At 41.1% G+C, this 11,034-nt stretch overlaps 1 long non-coding RNA gene across 1 annotated transcript; it reads right to left on the bottom strand.

The window, feature by feature from the left end:
- Positions 1-1,933: 1,933 nt before the first annotated feature.
- LOC134461793 (uncharacterized) lies at positions 1,934-9,379 on the bottom strand. Its single transcript, XR_010037419.1, has 6 exons — positions 9,266-9,379; positions 9,076-9,158; positions 7,121-7,208; positions 5,486-5,646; positions 3,434-3,498; positions 1,934-2,103 (listed from the first exon to the last, which is right to left on the bottom strand). It is a non-coding gene; the product is annotated as an uncharacterized LOC134461793 (long non-coding RNA).
- Between the last annotated feature and the right edge of the window lie 1,655 nt (positions 9,380-11,034).

Here is an 11,034-nt window from a genome sequence, read left to right as displayed (position 1 = left end):
GTGTGGTCTTCTGTTCAAACACAGATAGGGTTTCCTTTCTATTTATTGCTTTTTATGAGAGTGTTTCTACTTATCTCTACCAGGGAAAAAAATCAAGAACCTATATTGGGTACAAAGATGTCTTCTGAAGGCCTAAACAGAGCACATCCAAAAACTGCAATAAAATTTGTATAATCTTTGAGGGAATGCTATGACAATGCAGGATCTGCCAGACCAAAACGGACAGTTTTGCAACAAACTATTCCTATCTATGTACAAGCATGCATAATGTGAGCTTCCTTCATGGTTTAGTTCTTGAGCCATGGGCTTGTGAACTTTGACAAAAAAAGAGTGTGAACAAAATGGACACCCCCCTTCCCCAGTGAAAATGACTGTAACATGGAAAGTATACATCTTACACTCAAATAAATGTACAGTGTTTCTCTTAAAGGCCAACTTCCGATAAAACTCAGTTTTACTCACTCCTTTCGAAGATCGGACGGTCACCCCAAGTTAAACTCACTTGCAAGGCTCTCATAGCGGTGCGTCAACTCTCCTGGCTGTGTTTCCCGGTGTTTCCCAATTTACATCAATAATGCAGAGAAACGAGCGAATCACGAAAGCCTTTCTGTGTTTCGTCACGTCGAAAGAAGGCGTTGCCCACAAAGGTTTATATCGACCCATTTATCTAAAAACATGTCCAGTAATTTTTTTCTGCTTGTTTTCAAAACAAGCAACGTCTGGTGGTCCGAAACATAGCTTAGCTTAGCTATCAGCTGGTTGCTACTCTCAGGTACACACACAGCACAAAGCCTCATACATAAAGCCTGCTCACTCCGGTTGCTCCGTGCCTACAGCTCGCCTAGGGGTCGCTGTCGAAAGAGCACAGCCCTGAATGGAGCCTGCACGCCTCCGTTGGCGCCCCTATAGTGCAGTACCATCCGGGGAAGTGGCGACTCTGTTTCCCATTACATTCTCTCCCAAGGCTGGAGGACTGAGCCAATCAGAGACGCGTTTCTTTGAGAGCAGGAGGAGTGAGCCAATCAGAGACGCATTTCCACGAGAAACACGGAACACTCTCTCGTTTCTCCACAAGCCACCTTGCCAGCTTGCAAAAACGTCTTGAAACAAAGCAACCAGAACGTTTTTTAAAACAAGACCAACGCGTAACACATTCAATAACAATTGGGAACACGGCAATATTAATTAAATTACGTTGAGAGGCGATCTTTAAGTACCATGGGTACATTTGGTAATTATTTTAGATTTGTTTGAGACCTAAGTGTGCAGGCTCCTGTTGAATTGACATGGAATGACCCTACTGCATGACATTCTCAGTGTGCGATGACAATTGTTTTTTCATAAAGTGGAATTCATTCTTGCCATGCACAACCATGGGTTACTGTGACCTGTTGTAATTCCAGAAGTACATATACACTAGGTACAAGAGAGACACACTGTCTCATTGCAGATGAAAGTAACCTCTGGTACTGTGTATGTCTTCTACTCTATTACAGTAATCCTTTCAATGTTGATGAGTTATGCTAGTAAAAATGCATGGAATAGGGGACATAGCAAAACATGTAACCCATACATATATCGTAAATAAAATGAATTAAAATATCAATGTCCAATGTACAATATATTTCACAAAAGAGTAAGAAACTATTATAATATATTAGTTAGGTGAGCACAATATATTAATTTTAGAAGATAACATTCAAAAATGTGTTTTTTTTTCTCACATTAAAACAAACAAACAAACAGGCATGCTAAATATGGCTCATTCAGATACAACAGCACGAGAATGGAGGCATGAAAGTGGCTGTTGGTGTGGGTGTGAATCTTGAGTGTGCTCTTTCACATCAGAACTAGAGCTAGAGTTTGATTACCAAGTTACAATTCAGACTTGTCTAGGCTCCCAATCGCGTACCAGTCCATGCACCCCAACTCTTTGGTGGGGAAGTAATGATATATTTTCATGTTTTCTAACCAACAAGTCTGATGTGAAAGAGTCTAAACCCTTATTTGGGGGGACATGCCTGTGTAAACATGTCACATGGCCTCGTGGGCCATATGGTATTGTCCCTTTCTAGTTGCTCCCACTGTCAAGTCCAGGCAAAGCTGCGGAAAAGAGAGATGAAGAAATGGGAAACCAATATAAAGCCTAAACAAAGCAGTGCGATCATAATAGCGTTCCTGAAGCAGGAAGCTGTGTATCATACATCATAAACATGTGGCTTGCAGCAGTGTTAATTTTGTCAGCTTTTTTTAATTTCGTCTTAGTCTTAGTCACAATGACGAAAATCAATTTTAGTTTTAGTCATATTTAGTCATTGCCTTCCAAATTTTAGTCTTAGTCTTAGTCCAAATGACGAAAATCAATTTTAGTCTTAGTCAATTTTTAGTCATTTTAGTCATTTTAGTCAACACTGTACATAATAGAACTTCTCCACACACTGCTTCTCTTTTTAACATATATCATTGACTGTACAGAATAAACCTTCTCTGCACACTGCTTCTTTTTTTTAACATGCATCACACTGAACACAATAAAACTTCTTCACACACTGGTTCTCTTTTTCTCTATTTTATTTAACACCAGTGTTAATTTAGTCAGATTTTAGAAATTTAGTCTAAGTCACAATGACGAAAATCAATTTTAGTCATATTTAGTCATATTTAGTCATTGCCTTCCCAATTTAGTCTTAGTCTTAGTCTAGATGACGAAAATCAAAAAAGGGCATTGACGAAATATTTTAGTCATAGTCATGGTTGACGAAATTAACACTGCTTGCTGAAGGATACCAAAGGAAGGGTTCTATTTAGCACATGTAAGCAAAGGTGTGAAAAGTAAAATTACAAGTAAATTCATGGTGTAAGTACAGCAGTAGCACATGATATTGCATGGCTGTAACACCATGTACTTCATTGTAATGAGGTAGACTGTGATATTACTGAAAACAGTAAAAACCTAACAACAAAAATAGACCAGAAATTTGATCCCATCAGTGCAGAGTCAGCTGATTGTAAGACATGTACACAGACCTACTACTCAGATATGTTCACACACTAAGTAAGACACTAAGGTCAAGCACAAGGAGTTTTTATTCTTATTTTTGTCAGAGCAGAGTAGAGCAGACATTTCAGGTTGCTGCCATCATCAGTGCTCTCTGTGCTCCTGTCTGCTCTACTCCGCTCTACTCTGCTCTGACAAAAATAAAAACTCTTTGTGCTTGACCTTAGTGTCTTATTTAGTGTGCGAACCTGCTCCAACTTTCAACTACTTACTTTTTGGGTCCACACACCTACTTATTTTTCTAAACATCTAGAGTGCAACAATTACCCTTGCCTACTAGATAAGTTACCTGTGTTGGAAGGAAACTGTGTTTTTTTTTTACTTAAACTTTTGACACCTCTGGTAAGCACTATAAAATGTGCCCTAATTACTTACAGAGCCATCCGGTCCATTCTGAGGCAGCCATCAAAGTTCAGATTTGATGAATGTGTCCTTGTTACCTGCAATTCAGGAAATTTTATAGAAAGGTCAACATGGGCCACAGAGGTGTACCGAACACGACAGAACCCATAATTACCTGGTTCGATAAAGACTGAACAAAACATTTGAAAGTTCATGCTCAATGGTCACCAGTGTTGGGGGTAACGCGTTACTAAGTAACGTAATTACGTAATTTAATTACTTTTGGCAGTAACATAGGAACATAACGCATTACTTTTCAAATTTCAGTAACTCAATTACAGTTACTGCACTGCCGTAACGGTCGTTACTCGTTAAAATTTAAGGCTTCAAATCATATTCAGGTTTGCTGATATTAGTAGGCCTAGTTCTAGATGCGCGAAGCGCTCTGATGGGCTGTTTTTTTTTTTCAAAAAAAAGTGTGGGTAGCTCCGTCAGCAGCAGCAGCCAGCGCGAGTCAAGTAATTGAGAATAACGTGAGAACAACAGCGCAAGCAACACTATTGCGTTGAGGCCACGTTCTTCAGGCTATTCAAATGTGCCTGATCAAACTTCCTTAATCCTTAATCCTTAATAATAATGTTAATGCATATGCAATCCAAGGTCGTTTTTAATCGGGAAACTGAAAGGCTTTGGGGTAGCATACGCTGCAACATCTAGGAGAGGATATGTAAGATAGAGTGTCCTTACCTATCAACATTTATGTTTGGTATGGCCACCTCACCCTACTCATTCTGTTTATTTTCTGAGACCAAAGGCAATTTTCATGCTGACATGACAATGAAAGTCTATTCTATTCTATGGCATAATGTTATTGACACTGTTATAAATAGGCCTAGGCCTACAGGGCAATCATGAGATGCATTTTAGATGTGAGAATGACAATAGAGGTACAGTTTGCATAGATTAAAATATTAGGCCATTTACACAGCCGGTCTACAACCTGGGAAAGCAGGTGTATTGAGGTGTGCCACTACACTGGTTAAAATCCCTTTTCCCGCGAAAAGTAAAGTAATAAGTAACAAGTTGCTTTTTAAATTTTGTAATAGGCTAAGTAAAGCAATTCAATTGCAATTGAAAGCAGTAGCTAAAGTAAAGTAACTTATTACTTTTAAAAAGTAACTTACCCAACACTGATGGTCACACACACAAATATTATTTAGATTTTTTTAGAAAATGATTTGAAGGCCCAGCAGTGGGCGCCAATCCACAGTTTGTTTGGGAATTGCTGTTGTACATGTACGTACTGTAGATACTGTAGGTAGGCTACCTCTACATCAAATGACACCAATGGAGCAGGTGCAGAGCTGCTCTATGAAATGTCAGGTTAATGAAGCAAGACAGTGATATTCACCCCCACCACCTCCACTTGCAATTGTACCAAAAAAACAACTAGAATGCACTCAGGGAGTGCAAACCTTCGCCAAGGAATCGGTTTGATAGAACATTTGACTATGTTACAGCCTATTTTTTTCCCAAGTCTTTCTGCCTTGTTTTTGTGTGGCTAGAAACTGGAATCCTGTAATGGTGAAGAATCTTTTTTTGTAATTCCTGGATCCAGATCATGATCTGACTCACCACCAAAATTGTATCACTTGTTCCTTTTGTCATTTCAAACAACTCCACAAACTTTTATCAAAATCCGTTTATAACTTTTTGAGTTATCCTGCTGACAAACACACAGATAAACCAATGCGGCCGAAAACATAACCTCCTTGGCGGAGGTAATGACAAGAACAGTTTTCCTCGTTGGTCGCCCTTCAGTTCGAGAATGGTAATGTCACTCATGGGGAACTGCAGTGACAGGCCCACTCCTCCTGACTTTCTAATTGTGCTTATTGTCCACAGGAGGGTAGCAGAGTACACTAGCAAGATCTTTTATTTGCATACATTTGAATGTAGCCTAAATTCACTGTCTCTTTTTTAAGCATATTGGCAAAGATTATTAAATGGCTAAAAAAGACAGTGTTACTTTCATGGGTAGCTTCACACCTACTGATTCAAGGGCCATAACACAACAAAACATACCCATATAGCCAAATCGATGTATGGACGTTGATGCTGTCCCATAGGGGTTAGAGGCCTCGCAGATGTAAATGCCGTCATAGTCAGTAGTCAGGTCAGGGAAGCGCAGCCTTTGCCCTATTTCCCCCTCGACAGTCACACCACTTGGCAAGTCCTCGCCATCTCTGAGGAAGACAAACGAAAAGGTTTGTGTGAGTTCCCTCACATAGGCCTACTTTTTTTCCGAGGCAGGCTTTCGGCTTTCACTTTAGCAGACACATTTACCTGAAATGACTTTGCAACAGAGGTCATAAGCAACCACAGGTGGCTAAAAGTAAAAGTAGAAGTATTTTAAAAAAAGCAAAAACCTGCCATAGTTTCCTTCCAACAAAGTTCCAACTACACTGAGTAAGGTCTGTAGTTATAGCAATGTACCAGATATTCTGCGCTGGTTGGATCAATGTTGGGGGTTGTCTTTTTAGTTTCTTTCTCAGTAACAATGTCTAGCCACTTCATTAGGTACAATGGATTTAACCGGTTTAACTGCTATGTAGTATCATGTGCTAGTGTTGCACTTACACAAATGTGTACCACCTCTTTAAGCAAAAGAAGAATACAGAGGAATACAGAGGAGAATACATAATCACCAGTGGCTAGTTCGGGGCTACTTTGTCATGAAAGCAAAGTGTGTCAGAGGAGAGGTCTTCACATGTTGGAATGGGTGTAATTTTAGGTGTGGATGGTGGGGACATGTCCATATCATTTTTGAGAAGAACCTAGCTTGTCTCAACCACTTTTCCCTCAAATATAATGCAAACATAATTTGCAATTGTAATGTCCCTAACACTTTCAGAGAGAGAGAGAGAGAGAGAGTGTGTGTGTGTGTGTGTGTGTGTGTGTGTGTGTGTGTGTGTGTGTGTGTGTGTGTGTGTGTGTGTGTGTGTGTGTGTGTGTGTGTGTGTGTGTGTGTGTGTGTGTGTGTGTGTGTGTGCAAGGCAAACAACTTCTCTTCAATCCATTCTGGACATGTTACAGTAGACTGGCTTTCCCTAACAAATGATCAGTGTGATACATTGTGGGATGTCATCAATCATTCACCCAATACACCTGATCGGACATTAGTCAATGAACAGGATAAATCCATCATTCTGGTAGAAATCGTTGTTGTTTTGACAGCTACATGGAAACGAGCATTTCCTCCAAAATATTGAAATACCAACCATTGTGTAATGCATTACACAACTGTGGCTATTCCTGTAAAACTATAACATTAATCTTTGGTAATTTAGGCCATGTACATAAAATGTGAAATGTGTGTGCGTAGCTTACAGATCTGTGGACTCCCTACATAACAGGCAAAAAGACTGACCAAATTCTGCTCAGTATCCAGCACAATCGGGAGCCTCTTCATCTGGAGACGGGGTTGCCACATGAATCCTTAAGACACTCAGTGAGCAGTTTCTTTTAGTTTTGTGTAAACTCCTATGAAATATGGCTTGTGCTATGATAAATGTCTATCTGTCAATTCAAATTACAAAGTAAACTCTGTGTGTGTGTGTGTGTGTGTGTGTGTGTGTGTGTGTGTGTGTGTGTGTGTGTGTGTGTGTGTGTGTGTGTGTGTGTGCGCGTGTGTGTTTGTTGAAGGGCTACTGTTATTACCTGCTCCACTTGAAAGTTTGGGCGGCATCAGCAGTACATTCATATACAGTATCCTCAGGCAGTGCAATTTTGACATTCTTTGGAGCACCTGTGACAGTGTATGTATCCGGGGTTGGGGTGACATAATAACATAACATCCAATTAGAATCAGAACATCCATTGAATGTCATAGACAAATATGTCAAATATATCATTTTACTGGTCTTGTGTTTCAACAATGAATTTAGTACAATTACAGTATTTGTGGATTTGTCCCACGGTAAATTTCCTGCTGATTAAATTGCAAGTGCAAAGTTGGAGCAGGTTCGCACACTAAATAACACACTAAGGTCAAGCACTAGGAGTTTTTTCTTTCATTTTTGTCAGAACAGAGTAGAGCAGAGGTTTCAGGTTGCTGCCATCATCAGTGCTCTCTGTGCGAGCACCTGACCTCTGTGCGAGCAGCTGAAACGTCTGCTCTACTCTGCTCTGACAAAAATAAAAAAAACCTCCTTGTGCTTGAACTTATGTCTTTAGAGTGTGAACCTACTCCAACTTTGAATTATACTTTTAGGGTCCACGGCACCTTCTTATTTTTCTAAACATCTAGAGCACAACAATACCCTTGCCTCCTGTTGATGAAAGTACATGTGACATTTATTCATATTATAATAATGATTAAAAAAAACTGCTCTTTGCCTGCTCTTCAAAGCAGTTCTTGTCTGGATCCTCTGACTGTACAATGCAATTTATTTTGCCCAGGGGGGACGAACAGGTGCAGGAAGACCTCCGTCACACAGGCACCTTCTGCTCTGTGCTTTATGAGGTCACAAGATGGCAGTAATGAATACAGATATTGTATTCTGCATCTACAGATATACTCTGTCAATATAATATGCAGGAAAAAGACTGGCCCATGGCATGCAGTGCAACAGATAACCCTTTCCCTTTTTGGCATGCGTATCCAGAACTCCTAACCCTAACAGTAGGCTGTGATAATCGGTTATTTGACCCCTTTGATACTAGGCCTAATAAGAATGGCACTAATGCGCCTAATCTGGTGATAAAGCAATGACCCACTGCTGCTATTTGCTCACACACCCAGTTGATCGCCATGAATGACTGTAGACGTAGCCTGGTGGTGCTGTGAAAATGTCTCTCTCTTTCTCTTTCTCTCTCTCTCTCTCTCTCTCTCTCTCTCTCTCATTGGAAACGTTGCAAGACAGGCATCTCTCTCCCTTCCTCCCTCTCTCTCTCTCTCTCTCTCTCTCTCTCTGTTATTGGAAACGTTACAGAGGACAGTTCTCTCTCTCTCTCTCTCTCTCTCTCTCTCTGTCTCTCTCTCTCTCTCTCTCATTGGAAACTTTACAGAAGACAGGCCGTTCCAATAACCATCAACATGTTTCCTATTAATTAGCAGACAACCGATTTGTGTGTCTGTGATTTTGTTGCCACAGTAGGCTATGTGCACAACACTGTCGCTGCGCTTGGCGTGCTCCAGTGAATCTTTTCGATAATCGACACCACCACAACAAGCGAAAACTTTGTTAGACTGAGGAACTTAAACCTGCACCCTTCGTATGAGGATGAGATAAAGATAACGCAAAAGTAGCTCTTCCCCCAAACAGGTGCAGGGTAGAGTTTGATTGATAGGATAATAGGATGGGTGAAAATGTTCCGCTGAAACTTGATTTGGAGATGCATTTACGCAAGCGCTTCGATTTCCAAAGTAGCCTTTATGGATGAATCACTTATTGTTCGAAACGTAAAGACATAACTTGATAGTGTAGTCGCCTGATTATCTTAACAGAGTGGTAGTAGCATTTACGTAGTGTCTGCTGTCACTTGTCTGATACCTGTGGAAAGAGAGAAATACGCGGCAGCATCACCGTGCCGTACTCCCAGCACGTTTCAACTTCCAAAGCATTGGATTGTTAACCACGGCGGGCGCACGCCTGAAACAAGCAAAAACTCACCTTCTTCACAGACAACGACTTCCATAAACAGGAAACACACAATCCAGCTAAGTGTTCGAACGTTCATCATTTTGCTGGGCGACCTAGAATGATGGTAAAAGAAAAGTTTGCTCGCACATCCCAAAAACAATCGTTAAGGCTGCCGAGTATAAAATGATGCATGAAAAAGAAAGAATAACTGTTCACTCACTGTGAGCTCCCTTGGCGAGATTTGTTTGATCAAAATAGCACAACACTTCGACCTGTCAAAAGGTCCTAGCTGGGTGTCTCAAGTTCTTCGTCAGGTGACCAAGAATTATACTTCAAAGTAGGCCTATCGTAGTCTAGCCTTCAAAAGATGAGCATCCCGATAACGCGCTGATAAGAGTAAAGAAATTATTATTCAAGTGTAGAGTTATGACACCTTCTCCTTATGGGAGTCCCACTCTTATCATATGTGAACCGCGGTCTCCTTTACACTGACTTGTTTCCTTCCTAAGCGAGAACGTCCCACGGGCTGTCCTTGTAGCCTAACTCGCCCCATTCGTCTGAGGTGACAACACTCATATCACTTGAAGACGCGTTTCCTGCGACTAAATTTGTACGTATTAGTGTACGTGTGTATTGCTCTCTTTTCCCTGCATATGAACCGTTGAAGCAGGCTACTGTTTCATTTCATACTAGCCATTAGTTGTGACAAAAGATGCACACATAATAGCTTAGGCAATCATGATGAATTGACTTGGAATTATATGCATTATACAATCATTAATATTATACAACATGGAATTAGACAATATTGAATTATACCATCAAATTATACAAGACAATACTATCAGTGTTAACACTTTGGAGAGGATTCTCCTTCACAGCCAAAACAACAGTAGCCCATTATGCCCACTTTAATAGCATCATTGAAAATCCCCATGTTCCACTCCCTCCAACCCGAGATAAATAGAAGGCAAGAGCCCCAACAGAATTATTTTTTGCCCAGGAAAGACGACACAGGCAAGGCAAGACTAGCTAGACAAATCATTCCTGTCGATGACCTGAATACAACACCAACTGCCTGCACACTTACTAAGTCTTCTGTGCTGTGCCAATTGAGTGAGGGCAGTGCATTTGATAAACCCTGTTATCAATAGGAAAAAATGAAAAAGGCAGAGAAAAAGATGAATTAGAAATGTTTTTTATTAGTGTGATTTTAAAGCAATTTCCTGTATGACTCTCAGATTGAAGTATTATAAGCCTGCATAATGCAAAGACAATCGTTATATAGACGTGCCATAAAGTAAAGGCGGTGAAATCAACACCAGGACATGAGCATATCAGCAGTGGTGAAAAGTCTATCAACTCCTGTCAGTAACAATAACAGTAAATGACGTACCATGGAGTGGGATCTGAGATATGATCCATAATGAATCAAAGTTCAGCGTGTAAGTGTGAGTGTAAAGTTCAGCTGCGCCGCTGAGCTGGGTGTCTCCAATCACTTTATAGCTAGCCACATAATGCACACCGTTCCTCCAGTGTAAAGCTGTAATAGTCACTGAAATGTTAACCACCACAGTATAGTGTAGTACTATGGCACAACACAGGGCCTTTAGTAATGCACTACAACTTGGTCATTGGCATTCTGGTTACAGCAAATGCTGTGTCTTAATGGGTTACGGCAATCTCCACATTCCGACCGACTGTGAGAGGAGGGAGAACAGGAGAGAGAGGGTGGATTGGTGTGGGGTGGGCTGGAGTGGAGTTGGTGGCATAGTGCGGTGGCGAGGGCATATTCTGCCAAGGCACGGGCCTGCCAACGCTCGCTCTCCTCAACGCTCTCCTACCTCCTCCCTCTCTTGTCATCGGTCACGTGTAAGAGAGGGAGCTCTCAGGCCGGTGCCAGGCAGGCAGGCGAGGGAGGAACAGAGGCAGAGCATGCGAGTCACAAGGGGAGGAAGTCTCAGGGGCGGAGTGGCCCACCTTTTCCCA

Source organism: Engraulis encrasicolus, chromosome 13, assembly GCF_034702125.1.
Source record: "Engraulis encrasicolus isolate BLACKSEA-1 chromosome 13, IST_EnEncr_1.0, whole genome shotgun sequence".
Lineage (NCBI taxonomy): Eukaryota > Metazoa > Chordata > Actinopteri > Clupeiformes > Engraulidae > Engraulis > Engraulis encrasicolus.
The sequence above is the reverse complement of the archived record's forward strand: the minus strand, read 5'-3'. Positions and strand labels throughout refer to the sequence as shown.